Source organism: Acyrthosiphon pisum, chromosome A2 (genome assembly GCF_005508785.2).
Source record: "Acyrthosiphon pisum isolate AL4f chromosome A2, pea_aphid_22Mar2018_4r6ur, whole genome shotgun sequence".
NCBI lineage: Eukaryota > Metazoa > Arthropoda > Insecta > Hemiptera > Aphididae > Acyrthosiphon > Acyrthosiphon pisum.
In genome coordinates this window covers 68,046,935-68,067,093 of record NC_042495.1, presented here as the reverse complement: position 1 = coordinate 68,067,093, position 20,159 = coordinate 68,046,935, and the positions used below count along the sequence as shown (strand labels likewise).

The 20,159-nt window shown below is 29.2% G+C and overlaps 1 protein-coding gene across 1 annotated transcript in view; it reads right to left on the bottom strand.

Annotated features, from left to right (window-relative positions):
• LOC100168329 (cadherin-89D) overlaps positions 1-3,696 on the bottom strand; it is a 90,618-nt gene extending 86,922 nt beyond the window's left edge. The window contains exon 1 of the mRNA XM_001943842.5: positions 3,599-3,696. The gene's annotated coding sequence lies outside the window, so the exon portion shown is untranslated. The remainder of the gene's footprint in view (positions 1-3,598) is intronic.
• Positions 3,697-20,159: the final 16,463 nt, after the last annotated feature.

The window sequence follows — 20,159 nt, the reverse complement described above, 5'->3', positions numbered from 1 at the left end:
TAAATTTACCGTCAAGGAGTGGTGTGCCTCTTATCAATAATTAGTTCATCGGGCGAAACAATCGTAAAAACAATCACGGACAGAAACACCGAAGTAAATCAAAAACATTTCTAAGAGAAAAAATGCCAAATCTATTTTATCAATTGTGTACTGATAATAATGTAGTGTTGTCGGTTTAAGTGGCAATTTGTCAAAACTGTAATTGATTTTTTAACAGACTAGAAAATTGCTCGCACGAATATCAAAATTCGGTTTCAATGAGTATGGTTAATGTATTGGAAAATTAGTGATTTCTTATATACATATATATATATATAATAATATTTTATTACAAAAGTCAGACAATTAAACTTCAAAAAACACAAGTTAGGCAGGAACGTATCACAATACGTTAAATTTTGAGAAATAAAAATCATATAGGTAAGTACATCCACACACTAACGTATAAACTATAAAAACAATTTTATTGAACTTTTATTATAATGTACACTGTATACCCTTTTACTTTTCTATTATTTACTAATTTAAACTATACTCATCTCAAATTAATAATATATTTGTTTATATCATAGGTATAGCAATTGAATAATATAAGTTATATAACATTAAAACATAATAATTGTCCATTTATAATTTAAAATTATTAATTTTTTAAAAACATTTATAATTGCAACTCGTATAATATATAATTTACAACTTAATAAAATATATGAATATACACAAAATTATGTTATCAAGAAAAAGAACAGAAATGTTTGTGTTTTTGTATTGGATTATTTTTATTTTATCTTGACATAGCAATATTTACGTATAAACGAAAGTTTTCAAAACGTTTTTAACTTGATGGATTTTTTTAAAATCAACTGAGAAAAGCTAAGTTATTTCAACTGTAAATTAAACTAGTCAAGTTCATAAGTTGATTAGAAAATAAACTAACTAATTAATGCCCACCTTTGAGTATTATTGTAATATGCACAAAAGTATTTAAAAAGACCACAAAGTCATTAAAGACAAAATATATTTTGGGGGACCGAGTGGCCGAGCTGATTAAGGCGTCACCACCGGCGCCGGTTCGAATCCGGATGCGGCGGCATTTTTCACCTGGCAAGTTACGGTGTCGGGAGAGAGGTGCCGCCTCCCTCACCCGGGTATACTATAATTTCCAAGTTATCGATGTATTATTAGATCAATAAAAAAATAATATATCGTGAAATTCGAGTATTTGATAAATTATGTGGGTATCAGTTAGCCTTATATGAATCATTGCATTTAATGGTTTTAATTTTTATCGTTTAATTAAATGTATAAATATTAATTTATCCTATTTATCCTCTTTCTTAAAGATTTAGTAAATTTATTTATAGAAAATAAAATCCTATCTCACATTTTTATTAATTTTTTATAGATATATTTATACTACCTAAACATTTTATTTGTTGAAATCTGAATTTCAAATCACCTTAAGTAATCACTTATTGACCAACCCAACATTTGTTTTTAATTTTAAAGTGTAAACTTTTAAAAATATAGAATACGCATAGTCACTGTATTTGGATTCTAAATACATTTTAAAAAATACAGAGCAATGTTGTGAAACTCTGATCAAATAACTAGATGACAAAGCCGCATGTACCTATTCGGAGCAATATATACCTACTCGTAAATTTTAAATTTAAAACAGGATATATAATAGCAAAAAATCAGACATTTCAGTTATTTGTTTTATTTTCTATTCAGACATTACACTATTTACAAAATATAACGTCGACGATAAAAAGTGGAAACTTTCTTAACCATAAAACTTTGAAGATTCAACATTTAAATTTAAGATTTTTAATTGACATTCAGTACCTACTTTTGTTCATAAATAAAAAAATAAAAAATGTAAATACCTATCTGTATTTGGACTACAGCAGCCTTCAGCGATAGATAACACGATAAAAATATACATAGTGTTATATTATCATATCTTAATAATTATAATATTAAATTATTACGTTGTAGTTTTACTGTCGATGCGACACGTGCTCTGTCTCTACGCACGTGCGACTCTCCCACACCGTCACGATTATAGTGACTATGAATTATGATAGGACGTGCTGGTGCTGTATAATTCTCGCGAACAAAATGTATAAGAATTAAGACCATGATCGCAACTTGATTATGTACTAGTTTTATTTACGTAATTACAAACTGCACCTGAATTTTTTTTTTCATAAATATATTTTGGGGCTGCTGGGTACACGTTTTTTATGTTTCTGATCGATATCAGATAAGGTATTCGTTTTAATGGTTACATATTAACAAAAAGCGGGTAAGTTGATGTCGCTCTGCTGTACAATAGGTTACAAGTGGGTCAATGTCTAATGGATTGTATTAAACTTGAATTCAATGATATCATATATCATTCTATACGAAAAACGATTCTGAGCAGAGTCGGTTTGTCAGTCTGGATTTTTTATATTGTTATTAATTATTATTTACTATAGCATGTAAGTTGAATTAATATTATAATATTATTACTTTTTATTCGTTGCTATCATGGAGATAAACTTTAGAAATTAAAATCCCATTTTTAGCGGTTTTTCGTAATTTGTCGGTAGATTTTCCCGCGGCATTGAATAACTATTGAGAAACACAAAAAAATTACCTCTCTAAAGACCATCTTGATCCAATTTGATAAAAGATAACGTATTATATGTTGAAATCGAAGCACTCCTTCTGATAGAAATTTTGTGTACAGGATAAAAAAAAAAAAATAAAAATAAACACCATTGTAAAACCACTATTCATAGATTTTTCTTGTAGAGGAAAGTATTGAACAAGCTATGGTTTTATTTCGTTACATTTTTAAATTCTACATAACGGCGTAGATTAACCAAACAATTATTCTTATTCGAGTAGATTATAAATATAATTAACTTGATAATACTCATAATTTTTAATGGGTAAAAAATGAAATAAATCTAATTTAAAATTGCTAATAATACATTTTTTAATGAGTTTTTGTGCGTACTTATACATACTTATTAAATATGTATATAAAATTATAAATCAGTCAGTATCGAAAAGTCAGATACACAGTAATATATTTTGTCTAATATTACAATAACACCAGAAGTAATGTATAAACAACTACTGTCTACTTGTATTTTCAATAAATTAAAATTTTTCTTCTTGGTCATTCTTATGGAAATATATAGTTAACTATATATAACTATATAGTTAATAAAAGTTTCAATAATATGAAACGAAACTATTCATATAAATATCAGTTAATAATTAATATCATCCCCGTTTGGATCTGTGAGCAACGCATCGAGTGCACTACAATCATATAGCATTTTTTATCAGGGACGCGAGCAATCAACTATAATAATTACGTTATATATCTATAAATGTGACGGTTAACTAGCGTTCGAGTCACTGGACGTTAGGCGTCTATATTGTGCCGTATCTAGTATTAGAATTTTATTTCGGGACACCGCCATGGTATAATAATGAATAATGATATAATAGGTCTGGCGTCAAACTATAGTAAATTTATTATTAAAACCAGTGCCCATACATGGGTTTTAAGTGTAAATATTGTACTCACGCAGGGATTCTGGAAAATGTATCGGAAGACGACGGACGCACGAGACGTCGGCTCTAAACGGAACGCAATTTTTTGTGTGCGATGCCAAAGGAAAATAATGTGTTACAATAATATTATAATGTCACGCCGAACAACGAAATTAATAATATAAAAGTGACCACCGTGCGCGTTTCTCACGTCATGATCGTCATGTCCGGCGATCGCGGTCGGTATAACAACACTCGTGCAGACGCGTTCGAAGACTGCAGCTGCGGACTGCTATCATGTCGTTCCGCGGAGACGCATTTCCCGAAGATATACCTATCGGGTATATACCAGGTCTACCACGGCAGTAACCGCCGAGTGACTGTTCGATCCTTGGCGGGGAGAGTGTAGAGGGGGCCCGCCGATAGACGCCCGCGGCCAGACGTCCGACTCCCGGATTATTCTAATGACGATGTAGGTATACTATTATAATAGGTACTAAAATATTATTATACCAACATTTACCATAAATTGTTGCGTGACGGCGGCAAACGTCCGAAAGAAAGAATACTATATACCGCGACGGGGACGGTGGCGGTGGCTATCTGTCGGTGCGATATTATCGTATTACTTTACTCCTCCTCGATCTATTATTCGTGTTTCCTTTTTTAATTTTTCCAAACCAATCGATTATTGTCGGTAATCTCGCAGCGAGATGTTTTCAGTTATTTATGTACGGGGTAATCCATTTATCTGGCTATATAAATTAGTCAATGTTTGTGTTTTTGAAGAGAAAAAATTCAGTGTTTCCCTATATACATTATACAGTTTCGAGTATATAATATTAATTATAACGTTACAATTTTACAGAATAATATAATTTTTACTATTTGTATCGTTTTAGATAAAAACCTATTTATATTTATTTAATTTCACAAACATGCACATACTTTTCTGAATATATTGGTGTATAATATAATATTGAATATTAATAAAGAGTTTAAGAAAAGTATTCTACAACTAAAATATTATGGATACACTTAATTTATTATCAAACAATGTAGTAATGAGTTAAAAAGCAACAACTGTCATAAAAAAATATAAGAAAATCATATTTTAATTTTTTCGTTAGAATCTTGTGTTATCATAATATATATTATCATATACTAGTTAGGTATTCAAACTAAGTGGGTATACTAAAACATTTTTTAATCTTCTCAATAGTTCTCATATACAAGAATTGACAAGCAAATCAGTGTGGCCATCTAATTGGATCACCCTGTATATATATTGTTTATGATTATATTTACCGCCCCAGCTCCCTCTCTCCACTGCATAACTCTGTACCTGCCGCGTCCTACAGTTTCAGCATAAAATATTCCTTTCGCCGCTTAAGCGTGTACAATACAATCGATGTCTATGTACTATATAGGATTATATTATTATACGCGCAACGGCTATGGAGCGGTTTCGGATAATATTATCGTTATTGTATTATTATTATTATGATTATTATTGTCACCGCATCGATTTTCGAAATCGTCCGCCGCCGTTGCCAGGTGAAAACGGTGAATAATTTCCGGAAGGACGACACCGAACGCGTCGCTGCCGCCGCTTCCGGTCGCGGACGCTGTGTTGATACCATAAACATATTATAAATATCGACGATCGCGATGATGATGCTGATAAAAGTTTATAATAATTTTGATAATAATAATATGGACCACTGTGCGTGAAGTGGCCGTATATTCATTAATCTTATACGATAATTATGTACACGACACTCGCCCCTATGGGTACGGTTGCCGGACAATATATTATAATATTATTAAGTAGGTTCTGTTCCCGGCGGCGCAAAGTTTCTGGTTGGGAAATTGTGGCGCGGCTCGCCTCGCTTACGACCGCTGACTATATCCTCTTAAACGTGTGTGCAGCATATCAAGTTTCCGTCATTTATCATAATATAGTTATATCGTATTTATATTATACGAACTATGGTAAACACAACGTCTATAGACGGACAACGATAATGTTCATATCAATAATATTATCTTCAAAAACTTCAAACTATTCTTTTTTTCAAATTTCACGAATAAATCAAACGGTGATATGCAATTACGTAGGTTAGGTTAGGTTAACCTAACCTAACCTATATACATTTTTATCATATGAGAATAAAAGTCCCTCCGCGATCTTATTCTACCAATAAATAAAATATTATATATTTATGAGCAGTAGAAAAATATAACATTACTATCGTTATTGAGTAATCGCCAAATTCGATATGTTCAAATCGATATTAATAATTGTCTTATTATTGTTCGGTCATCATATCCTAATAGTACGCAATTAATACTCCGTATTATTATATATAGCTGTTACATGAAAAATGGCAGTATATAATACATTATAGACTATTGTGACATAATAAAGTAGAAAATTGTATTGATTTAATCGAAAACCAGACGATAAAAAAAAATTGAAGAGGTTGATGTGATACGTCATAGCTATAGGTATAATATGCGCTTGGGAACTATTTTTACAAGATTAACAACGGTATTATTTATCGTAACCGCAAGGCCACAAAAATCGCGACGGATTGACATTCGACACAATGTGAATTTAAGGTAGGTAGGTATACAACAGCTGGTGTTCCACAGCATATAGTTATAAGTTATACAGAAATCCAAAAAATGTTATCGTTTCACTTTTTTTAAGTGTGCGATTTTAAAACAACGCGTATTAGTAGTATATTAAGTATTTCGAATTTATTACAATTGTATAATTATTATATAAAATATTAAATATATCATTGATAAACAAATACAATTCTCGGGTATTCGAATCAAGATTTTTTTATGATAATAATATATGATATGTAATACTATTTTTATTTCTGGGTCATTAATTTATTGAACTATCGTAAGTGTTTAGAAGTATTTTTTAATGCAACATCAAATATATTTTGAATTTATGTTTTTAAATATTTACAGAGCAAATTGAAAAATATTTAATAGAGCAAATTTACTTTGGCCAGTGATGCCTTTGATAATTTTATATATTTCTTAAGTAAAAAATTATAGACATAATATAATTGTTATATAATAAACAATATTATACTTAATAACTCAACAAACAAACGGTTTATATTCAAATGTCGTTATAAGTATAATTACCTACTACTTATAGAGTATTTTTTATAATAAAAGAATACTTATTAGGCGTAATTTCATTCAGAAATCCGATCAATTTATAATACTAATAGTGCATGACGTATACTATACATTGTATAGTGTATTTAGTGTATAATAATAAAATATAATATTTTATGTTGCTTGGTTTGGCACGGTGTTTGTATTCAATGACAAATGTTCTCTGAATGTACACACTGGCCGGTGTCATTAGTTTCCGGATGGGTGACCACTTGGACTTTTAAGACAAATCCTTGCCACACATACACACATGTGCTTAAACCAACAATACCCTCCACCACAGTAACAGGTAAATTACCTCAATTTTATTGTCGAAGCCTTAATTTCAAATAATAAAAAAAAATATATAAGTATGTACAATATATTATAAACTTATAACTTATAAATAATAAATAGGGGACGGAGTGGCCGACGCCGGCTCGATTCCTTGGTCACGGGTGGAATTTTTCTTCGGGCAAGTCACGGTGTCCAGAGAACAAGTGCCCCCATCCCCCTCCCGGGCATGGCAGATACCTACGGGTGCCCAATCAAAAATTCTGCCGAACCCAACACATGCGTGTGTCCCCCTACTGACATTAAAAACGTACAAAACTAATACAGCTAATGACCATAGTTGCCGGACTTAAGATCAAAAAAAAAAATAATAATAATAATAATAAATATACAAATAAAATTATAACTAGGTATGGGATAATATTTTCATGATAACATTATTATATATTCTATTTGTAATTGTTTTCGTAAGCAATGTGTTTTTATGTTATACTGAAAAGTATTAGAAATATTTATTATATTTACTTTAAGGATAATACAAAGCAGTTATAAAATCAAATGTACAATTTTCATAATATAATATTTCCTATACGTATAAGCGAATAATATATACTATTTTCTACTACCTATACCAACTAGCGTTAAAGTCTCTACTTACATGTTTGAATAGTAGGCATACCTATATAAAACTTCGAATAACCACCTATACCATCCATTAACTACAATGTATGGAACACAATATCAATATATATTTTGCAAATATTTATTAATTTTAGTTTATTTTATAATGTTATAAATTATAATAATGACATGTGAAGTTACTAGTTATGACCCCGCCAATACGGACAATTTTCTCAACAAAAATTTTAAATGCTAGCCTTTTTATAAGCAATTTTAAGATCAGGCGTCCGGCCCTCATGTAATGGTGCAAAAATATATATATTAGTATAAGTTGAATTAATAATATAATATTATAATTTTTTATTAATTTCTATGGTGATAAACAAGGTGTTAGAAATTAAAATCCCATTTTTAACGTTTTTTCGTAATTTTCGGTGGTTTTTTCACGTGGCATTAAATAACTATTGGTAAAATCGAAAAATGACCTCTTTAAAGTACTATCTTGATCCAATTTTCTAAAATATAATGTACTATATGTTGAAATCGAAGGAGTTCTTCTGGTAGAAATTTTGTATACAGAATATAAAAAAAAATAAATAAATAAACACTATTGTAAAACTACTAGCTTCCTCGCTCCTCTCAGAATCTAAAAAAGTAATTTTAAGTTCATTCCCAAAATTTTTAAGTTGGTCGTATCCTCCTCGTGAGAAGCGATATTGGGAAAAACCTATGCTATCCAAACTTTAACAGTTCCCCATGAAGGTACGACCAACTTCCTAACTCCGGAAATGAACTAACAATTACTTATAATTAAAGGGTCATAAATCATTATTTACAATATGTTATGGAAGATTTTGCAATTGTGAAGGAGGGGAAACATTACACACGTATAGTATAGTATCATGATTATAACTTAATGCTTATTAACTGTATATTATTGACAACAACAGTTAAAAAATAAAATAAAATTTTAATCACTGCTTACCGATTCAATGCTCTATTTTTTTTTTTTTAACATCTAACTATAAACATTTGAAAATAGTTTTTATTGAATGTGTATGTTTATGTTTTTTTTTTATACAGTTATAATATTTAAATGTCATCGAACGCGAATGTGAATATACTTTTATATTATTACGCACGATTAAATGAAGATGATAAGTAATTTACTTTCATTTTTATAAAGTAGACGTAAAATTTAATAATATACATTAATTCTAAGCATATGAATAAAAGAATAAGAAAAAATATACTTTTAGTTGTAGGTATAAATATGTACATAGACGTGTATTTTTGTTTATTATTCAAACAGGTTTTTTGAAACCTTGCCTGTAGATAGAAGATACAGCCGTATAATAATTGCGCTTTCAACTGAACTTCTCGTTTTCAAAAAACAAATAATTTATAATCAATAAATATGTAAATCCAATACATAAAGAATATGCTTATTTTTCACTCAAATAATTTGATGCGGAAAAATCTAAGAAAGTTAATTGACGCCTATACAAACTTGCGATTTGTTGACTTCATTTTCTCCTGAGTTTCGCGATGTATTAACTCGACTTTTCTACTGAATTAAATGTAAGTATACGCACATAGAACACAATATTTTAGAGGAGATTTATAGATAGGTAATCATAATTCATAAGTCATAACCATTATAAATTACAAATACATAAGTGAAAAAAATTTCTTATAATATTTTTATAAGGGTGGCAGGGTAGCTAGGTAACTCACCTGTAATACCATAAAAAATATATAATCACTATAAACTATTTGTTAACATTCATCCACCCACTCAATAAATTGGACAGTATTTTTATATATTGTTTTATAAAAATATACGTAATAATAATCATTATAATATTATGTCAAAATTCTGAAATTCGTTGTAGGTATTTAATATATGATTACTAATTACCTACTTATTTTTATAAAATGGACGAAACGTGGTAATTATTTCAAACCACCTACTAAAGTGCTAATTAATTTTAGAATTTTGTAGCAAAAACTTCACGTGCCACGAATGTTTTTTGTTCTTCTTATTAATTTATTTTTTTTTTTTGTGAAAAGAGCATAATACTTTTTGCTAAATTATAAAATATTAAACAAATATTTTTTATTACTATTACCTATTATTATTATTATTATTATAAAAAAACGTTCCCGATTACAGTCATCATTGGAGTTACAATATTATTTAAACAATTTTAGGCTTAAACTATATAATATAAACATTAAATACAATGGTTTGTAAATTTAATGATACTGATATTATAGTATTAGGTTTTCAAATAACTTAATTAAAGAAAATGGATCAGGACCGAGAATTTCTTAGATACCTAATGTGTGATCTAGTTCGTATTTTTCATGTAGGAGTTTGAAAATTGAAAATTAATTTAAGAGACGAAGAAATTTTTTGATGAGACCTTGAAGTATGCACGTAAAGAAGTTCTTGCCATCGTAGAGTAAAAGAGGGGATTCCGGCGATGTTTTAAATCCTGAGGATGGGGCTGGATCGGAAAACCCCTACAGAGAGGCATAATAAATGGTTTTAAATTTTTTGAGATGAAATTAGTTTTATAATGAGAGTTTTAATGAAAAGGAAAATTTACGGGGAATTGCTGCTCTATAGTCTGAATAAATAATTGTTATGCTGTCATGTTCAATCATTAAAATAAAACAAACGTGGCGTATTAATATTTATAATTAATATTCATGAAATAATAAACGCCCACTAATCACAAAATATGCAAATATGTAGTATACTATAGTATGTAAAATAATTATAATTTTCTTCACATATTGTAGTATGAAAAATCATCAAGAAAATTGTTTTGCAATTTTCGATAATTTCTCAATGAACTATTATAATGTAATAATACTCATTAGGGAATATTTCTTTTCTATAGCCATATTTTATTGTAATCTAAAACTTTGTGTACTCATACTAAATCAAATAATATAATTATAATATATGCAAGGTGAATTATTTTAACACCATTCGTATCCATCCAAAGTAATAATTATAATGTTATCACAAAACTTAGTTAGAATAATGTTATTATATATTATAATATACATTAATGAATCAGTGTTTGCACTTACTGCAATAAACTTCACGCGTCTGTGGGACATTGTTATTATCATAATATTTCGGCCTTGAGTTCCAAGTATATATGGATAGCGATTCAGGACCATAGTATAATGGGGTACATCATAAACTTTAAGCAATATTCAATATTGAAATACGTGGAGAAATCGATGTTAGTTGATTAGGTACCTACCTCAAACATCAAACCGTAATGTTGTTAACAACAGTTATTCATAAAATAACCCAATTATAACCTACGATATTGATGACCATTATAAGCACTAAATAATGGTTATAACGTTATAAATAAAGATCTCCATTCTCCAGTGTTAGGTACCAACCCTAAAATAAAATTAAGCTCCTTAAAACCAATAATAAACAAACAAATACATTAAAGTCAAGCTTATTTTTACAATATTGTAATATTATCAAGTTAATTTTCATATTCATAGTAATATAGGTAACAAGTGTTCATAAAGTTAGTTTTTTGGTTTATTATAATATTCTTTAATTGATCCATCCTATGACGAGTGAGTGGATGTGGACATATACGGCTTACTAGCTGAAGATATAACTCTCTCCACTATGGTTGTTGATTATCAAGTGTATAAACAATAAATCAATTTATGTGATTAATTCATATTTTATTTTGAACTATAGTACCTTACCTTAAGTTTTTGTATTTAATTATAATAACTTTTATGGAAATCAATGGTCGTGAATGCGTGATAGGGAATACTATACATATGTATTTGGACTCATATATGGGTAGGTTAAAGAATGCCAAATCATCTAGTAGGCAAATAGAAAATGTAATGCATTGAATATATTAATATTATTTATTTAAAGGTGCTCTAAATAATGAAAACCTCACTCATTTTCATAATTATAAATTGGTAAAATTTCTTGTATAGATAGATTTGTTCTGAATATTACAAATTATCATAATCAAAACGACTGTTTTCAATACAATTTATAATAATATGTTTTTTGTAAGTCTTTAAAAACTGATTTCATTTTATACTGATATTGTATCCAACATAAAGCTCCTAATTTTAATAATACTTAATAAAAACAAATTTTGATTTCATAAAGTCGTAACACATTATGAAATAATTTAAAACTGTTTAATTATTAATTTGTACTTTATCACAATGCATAATATTATATTGATATTTCGTTATTTCCACCACATTACTATTATATAATAACTCATATAAATTATTACCAATAATTTCAGAAATTAAGCCCAACTCATAAGCTAGCAAATCAACAACAAATTACAAATGCGCGTTATTAATATTTATTCTCTATAAGAACTATTATTATTTTAATTGTTTTAAATCAATAATAATGAGTTCTAATATGGCCAACAAATTTCATTGGTATATAATCAGGAATTTGTAATTATTCCGTCTATGATATTTTATTTATAAATACGATTCGCCATTTTACAGTTTTCAAATTCAAATAATTACGTGCATAAAATAGTTTGTAATAAAACAACTATTGATTAATTCAATAGTTGTTGGTTTTCTTTCAATTTTTGTTTTTAAAAAAATGTAATTATAATGCTGCACAAATTAACTCGTATATACAGATGAAATTTTAAAAAAATCATCAATTTTTAATTGTCAAATAATAATAAATTAGTAGGTTTATTATCTGTTAAAAATATAACGTGTAGGTATACGCATAAAATATTGTAATTTCTGCAATAAATCATATTATTCAAATATTGTAATAAATAGGTAAAATCAAACTCTGAGAAAGTTGTGCGCGTTTTTATGTTGTCGATTTAAAATTATAAAAAGAAGAGGTAATTTTTCACCTTCTATATTGATGTATAATACCTGTCGAGTTTTATATTCTACCAGCTGACAATCTTTCTTCGGAAGAAATTATTTTTTTATAATTTAATTTAAAAACATATGACAATTTTTTGGCTATACAAATAATAAAATATAATTACATATTGTAGTTATTGTTATTGCTAATTTCTGAAAATTATATATTCTACCTCTACATTTTGAATTCAACCACTGGAGTGGTAAATTTTATTCTTCTTGTTATAGAATAGAGATTGATAAGGTAGAAAAAATTGTAACAATAAATTATTTGTTCAATGAATAATATATATTTCAAATGGAAAAAGGTGGGCAAGTGGATGTCACTCTGCTGTACAGTAGGTTACAAGTGGGTCACTGTATAATGGATACTGGATAGTATTAAATTTGAATTCAATGATATATTATCATTGTATAAGAAAAACGATTCTGAGCGGAGACGGTTTGTCAGTCTAGGTATAAGACATATTATATGCTTATATCTAGTGTTTGAAGTATGAGAAATATTTCAATGTTTTGTGAAATATTGGATTTTTATTAATTATTTCACTATTTGACCCTACTACATTATCAATTTTATCTTCCCGCCAATTTAGGAGATAACTAGATTACAGTATTATCATTTTCTCATCACTAAGCACATTTCCTAATCTCATTCTAACCACATTTAAGTGATTTAACATATATGATAAACGTTATGCCTGAGTGTTTTTTTTAAAATTTATATTCCATTATATAAATGGAATAGTATTATATTTTTATTTTTATTATGTTTTTTTTATATACAATTATAAATAAATGTCATAAAGATTCATGATCAAGAAAACTCTGATCTAATTTTTAACATATAACTATATAAGTAACTACGTACATGGTACATATACAATATACCTACCTATTCCTTATTTATATCACATTTTTACATCAAATAATAGGTACAGCCAAAAAATACAACATATTATTATACATTGAAACTGAGAAAAAAATGTGTTTCAATGACTAATGAGGTATTTAATTTATTTAGATTAATTATTTAATATTTTACAAGACATAACTACAAAAATAATGATAATTGAAATATTTCACGAAATATTTCATTTTTTTAAATTTTCATGAAATTTTCAAACACCACTTATATCTATGGTATACATTATACATCAACAAAAAACCGGGGTACTATCACAGATATATAATAGTATACTTTAGAAGTTTCAAGTACCCACGAATAATATCACAACAAAATAACTAAAATAGTTATTCTAGGTTTTTTAATATGAAATTATCACCCAAATTTGTACTTTAAATGACTATAAAAATAAACTGTGCTTATGTATTTTTTAGATTTGGTAACAGAATTAACTACTTACGAGGAGTCTTGTTTTAAATTTTCAATCCTTAGATACAAAAGTTGAATATTTTATAAATTTTTAACTACAAAATAATTATTCAATTTTAAATTTGATACATTTTGTCCAAATTCAATCTTTAAATGCTTATGAAAAAAAATTGTGCTTATGTATTTTTAATATTTTTAACTGATATTATAACAATATATCAGGAGCCTTGTATTAAATTTTTACACTTTTTGGCCCAACAGATAAAACTTTATTGATAATTACAGGAAAAAAAAAGAAAAAAATTGAAGTATGAAATCCGTAAACCGCTCAAAACAAGTCAAAATTTTATCAAGTATAAAAATTGATAAAAATAAACATTCAGTGAAATTTTCATGTATTTATAGTTATTAGTTTTTGAATTACAACAAAATAAGAAAATCACTACATGAGAAATCGAGTGAATATCCAATGTTGTAAACATTTGAATTTCAAACGCTCATAAAAATTTTATTTGAGTTTCTTATAAACATTTTTTTTTTTGATAAAGGAAGATAATCTTATAAGGAATCTTGTATTGCATTTTAATATCTTAGTTCTAAAAATAAAAATTTTTACAAATTCTTAACTCAAAATAATTTGCTAATTCTCGTGTTTTTTTCCATATTTTGTCAATTTTTGAACTTTAAATGCTAATAAAAAAAAACTGTGACTAAGGATTTTTAATATTTTTCAAATTTCATTGTAACAATATAGTAGGAGCCTTGTATTAAATTTTCAAGTATTTTTACTCAACAAATAAAGTTTTATTGTTATTCATATAGAAAAAAACTAATTAAATTGGAAACTTAAAATGTCCGTAAACACACAAAACAAATCAAAATATTTTGAAATTTTTATCATGTATAGAAAATGGAAATATAAACAACTAGTGAAAATCTCATGTATCTACGGTAATTCGTTTTAAAGTTACACCAAAAACCAAAGTTGATTTTGTTAAACATCGATTTTGCGTAAAAATTCCCGTTTTTCCTTAATTTTTCTTTTGTTACCAGCTAGATTCACTTTCCTATCGAAAAAGATACAGTTGAAGAAAATCTAAGATCTTTTACTCTCTAAAAAGTGATGTGAGATACAAAAAAAACACACATCATTCTAAAATCAATACATTCATCGTTCCACTCAGAATCTAAAATGCAAGTGCAAACAAATAAATAGATAATTGATAATAATAATAATTATAACAATAATCAATAAACAAACAAACCGGTTTCCTTAGTCTCCAAAATCAAGTTAGATTCTTACATAACATATAGATGGCTAGTATAAATATTTTATAATATTATAAAATATCGAAATTGAATAAACAAAAACTTAATTATCTCAATACACTGCACACCCACGGACCCAACATAATGTTGTCGATCGCAGACTGTAAAGATAAAATGTATACAAATCTAATCTGAAATTTCAGAACCATAGCGAGTTTTGAAGAGAAAATATTGACGATACAATATTGTCATAAGTTCAATTTTGTCATATTAGTTTCCAATAATGAATTTGTATTCACAATGTTTGTCGAAGTGTTGACTGTTGACATTATTACGCACTTAATTTGTTTAAAAACAAGCTTTATATTATTGTCACGACCCTATTGAATTATTTTGTAAAAACAAACTGTTACAATACGATTGTGTGCGGAACTTTACTTTAATACTGCAATATAGTATACCGAAAACAGTCAAGAAGTTTAGTATAGGTACTTTACTTAATAGGAAGCTATTTTTCAACATTTCAAACGGGTGGTGGCGCGACGCCACCATATAACATTGAAAACTTTCCAGAGGGATATATTGTGTGGTATAACATGTGGTCACTGGACCGGTAGACGACCGAACGAGTAAACGCTTTTATCGAAGCCAATTTGTTATTAACGACCGGCGCTTGTGAAGTGTATCGCGGGTGCTTCCAAAAATCTTTAACGTTGTTTTACTATTTCATATTGAGAATTATTCCTACACTTTAAAAACAAAACAGCACTACAGCGGCCATTCTCAATTAAAAAAAAAAAAAAATGTTCACATTTTACATCATTGAAAATATTATATTGTATAGTGCAGCTAATTATTACACTTACCAATGTAATATAAACGAATTTTTTTTTCAGGTGTTTCAGTGCTGTTCATAGTACATAATTATTATAATAGCTGTCGTTGTGGCCTGTCAATATTACATAATATAAAAAAATAATCACGTACTATAAATAACAATAAAAACTTACTTGTCATGTGAAAAAATTTAATTTAGACACAACATAATAAAAGGTATTATAATAGCAGTGTTTCGTACTGACTAAAACTTTTATACGTTTATATTATAATTTATAATTTTAAACATGACATAATACATTTCCTTCATTCCGTAAACACGGTGCTGAAACCATATCTAAATAATTTTACGAGCATATTGTGAATACACCTATAACAGTTTTTGTATTTATAATACAACGTATGATAAGAAACTATTAAGCATCAAATTTCTGATTTAAGCTAACAGTGTAATGATAAAATATTTTAATTAAAAAAATCGATGCATCGTGGAGGTGACTCTGCAATAACATAATTATATATTTCTATTTTATTTGGTGAGATGGATTTCGGAGATCGTCACGTATTTTGTGGTGATGGAGGGTAGCCAGGCTCTCTGTGTGCTATTGCTGTAGTTTTAGTAGGAAATTCGATGGTGTGCATGACTCTAACGATCAGCGTATAAAAAATGCAGAACTCGTCGACCAAGGAGATGCGCCGTCAGCCTTTTGACCGAACTTATTTTGGTACTTTATTGTTATTTTCATCACACATACTACCACACAACAGTGGGCAATTCATGCAGGGACTGTGACGTATTGACAATCAAATGATATATTATAGTCTATTTTTTGTGATGAAAAAATCTGTGATTAGGTTTCAATGGTGGTAAATTAGTATGTAGTACTTGCGTCCAAGATAAATCATACATTCAATTGCAAATGTCCAATGCCCGTGGCAGAGTTCGAATCTCGTCTGAGTAGTGAGTGGGTGTATACTCTTAAATGGTGGCTGGTGGAAATTATATATGGAATAGCTAGCTTCTATGACTTGTAGTTTGTCAACGTATATAGATTCCATTTGATTTGTGATCGTCGACACTTCTTCCAGCAGCTCGGACAGATATGAAATATCTACAATCGGAGGCTTATTAGTAGGTATATATATCAAATAAAAAAAAAAAAAAAATGTTTTTTCTTGTTGCGATTGTCTTTAATCGTTATACATAATATAATATTATAGTCAATAAAATGAACTGCTGTTATTATAGACTATAATATACGGTCACAGTTGTGATTTATTATTTATCCATACCTACTTAATAATATATTTATGATGTCGGACCGTCGTCAGCGCATTATTATATACACCGTCATACCGCTAGTATACTACACTAAGTCATTCCCACGTTTTCTCCCTGTCTTAGTCTTTGTCGTCTTCTTCTCGGTCGTCCTCGTCGTAGCACTATCGTTTCCCCGGATCGCGGTGAAATCTCTTGCAAATGACGACGAAGCCACTGCAGCCGCCGCCGCGAACTCCAAACAAACACTGCCTCCTACCAAAGACACATAATATTACCCATAGGTATATAGTTGTTATAGCCCGCGGAGTTTATATACGGCAGCATAATATTATTACAATGAGACTTACGCGCATATACACATTATATTATATATATATATATACACACACGTCACGTTCCTACGGGATGACGGTCGTGACCGGTGTGCATTCACCGGCCGTTTATAATTGTGTATGTGTGTGCGTCTGAAGGTCAAGAGTCATAGTCGTTGTTTCAGAAAAAAAAAACAATTTTATACGTGAAAAACTCGTGCGTTAGAAATTATATTATAAGTAGCGCGCCTGCGACGGTTTGCAGTGTGTGTGTGAAGAAGAAGTTGTATTATAATGACCGTATAGCCCCGACTACGGAACGCTAACTCAGTATAAGTAGGTTATTCCTTCCGGTACACGCATCTATGACCGCGGCGTAATGTATCATAATATTATTGTTGTTACGACGCGGGTGCGGTGTACGTACTTAATCTTAAGGAGATGAGGTTGGGTTCAATAAAGAATAATTATTTCAACTATCATAATCGTTTATTTTTTCAATTTTTTTTTTTTTAATAACCTAGCTATATGTACTTAGTTTATCTAACCTACCTATACTTATGTTATAGAAATGAAAAAGAAAATTAAACAAATTTATCGATATAAGTTTCTTACCACCCCGTGTTGAATAAGTCCACGGATTATAATTTCGTATAAACTCTTCGATAAAGCACTGTATATTTTTTCCATTCAGGTAAGGCTTCGACGTCTGAGGTCAGTAGCCTGGATTATTTATAGTACGTTTTATTACCTTGGGGGAAGGTACGGTTGGTTTAGAACACGTGTATGTGTGGCAAGGATTTGCCACTAAAAACACGGGTGGTCACCCATCCGGGAACTATAGTGGCACTGTCCAGAGACCACACCACGCCACAAAAGCACTATAATAAGGGTTAAAACTATACGAATTATGGGTAGGTTGTAAGTGCATTAGATACTGGGTATTAATATATACGTATTATAGTACCTATATGATACCTTCGACCGTGCACATTATTATTATAATATCTACACCGTTCACACTTGGTTCGGTTTCGGTGAGAATTATTTACGATCGTCGGCGCGTGTAAACGTGGTATATGCGTGTATACCTGTGGGCTTTTACTTTTCACCGCTCGAGGCCGACCACCGCGTGATCGTTGTGACCGTTTGAAAATACCACGAGGTATTCCAATAATCGCGTATTCTTGCGTATATCAAACGAAATACATCGACGACAAGAATACAAACATAATATAATAATATGTCAATTCGCGGGAAAACTGCGACAATATAATCAAAAGACTCTATATGTGTATAGTAATAATAGTATATTTATATAATAATATTTTTATGCTTTCGATTTTTCGCATCGATAAAACAGTACGAAAATGTACCAATGCGTTTTCAAGCTTGTAAACTCGTACCAAATAGTTTTGAGTGTTACATTTTATAAGTTACATCCGTCCAACTAAAAAGTCTGACCGTAGCTCTTAAAGTATTTATTGATCATAATTATTCATAATCTTTAGTAATATAACATTATACTTATATTATAATATTAGGCCACGTTCGGACCCTTCACTTCGATTTTGTACGCTGTGTCTTATTATTCGATTATACCTGTGTAATGGTTTATACCGCATCAAATACAGGCATCGAATAACACAATATTTATGATTATTATTAAATTATGGTAATAGGATCGCGTCTACGGATCATCGGCGGTGGTTTTTTTTTCTTTCTACCGTTCGCGTGTCTTGAGAGTTGTATCCGACTGTATATAGGCACTTATTTGTATTTAAATAGGAATCCGCTCGCTGGTTTATGGATTTCGACGCGATTCTAAACCGAGATTTTTTCTAGTAGTAAATATGTATATTTGTCTAAATCTTGCGTTATTCGTCACATAATGCGTAGACTATAAAGGACGTGAAGACGTATAATATTCAAATATTATACTATGGTTTCAATCACTACGAAATATCGAAATTGTGGCGCTCCAATACAACTTAATATTAGATACTAGAGATTGAAATCCCATTAAGTTTATATGCCAAATTTAATCGCTCATGTACAGGCTAAAAAAAAAAACAATAAAGTATTTTTAATACATTAACGCAGTTCAAATTTAAATAACGAAAATACGGAATCGCAAATCATAATACTGTGAACATTAGTAAGCTCAATATCTTTATAAGCTGTAGACCACAATGATAGTAGTATCAACATTTAATTATTTAAGTTATAAATAGCTATAACTTTCACTACCCATAGAAAACCTTATGTTATTGAAATACAATTACAAATACAAATAATTTAAATGAATTAATATACGACTATATACGAACTATTATTAATTTGTAAGTATATATTTTTTACAATTACAAGTTATTAAAGGTGGGATCACACGGCGCGTTGCGCGTCGCGTGGAGCGTGGATAGCGTGGTACAGTTGACGCGCCGTCTGATTAGTGTTGCGCGGCAAAATTTTTGTGCGCGGCACGCGGCGCGTCTCTTCCCGACAATTGTCGGTC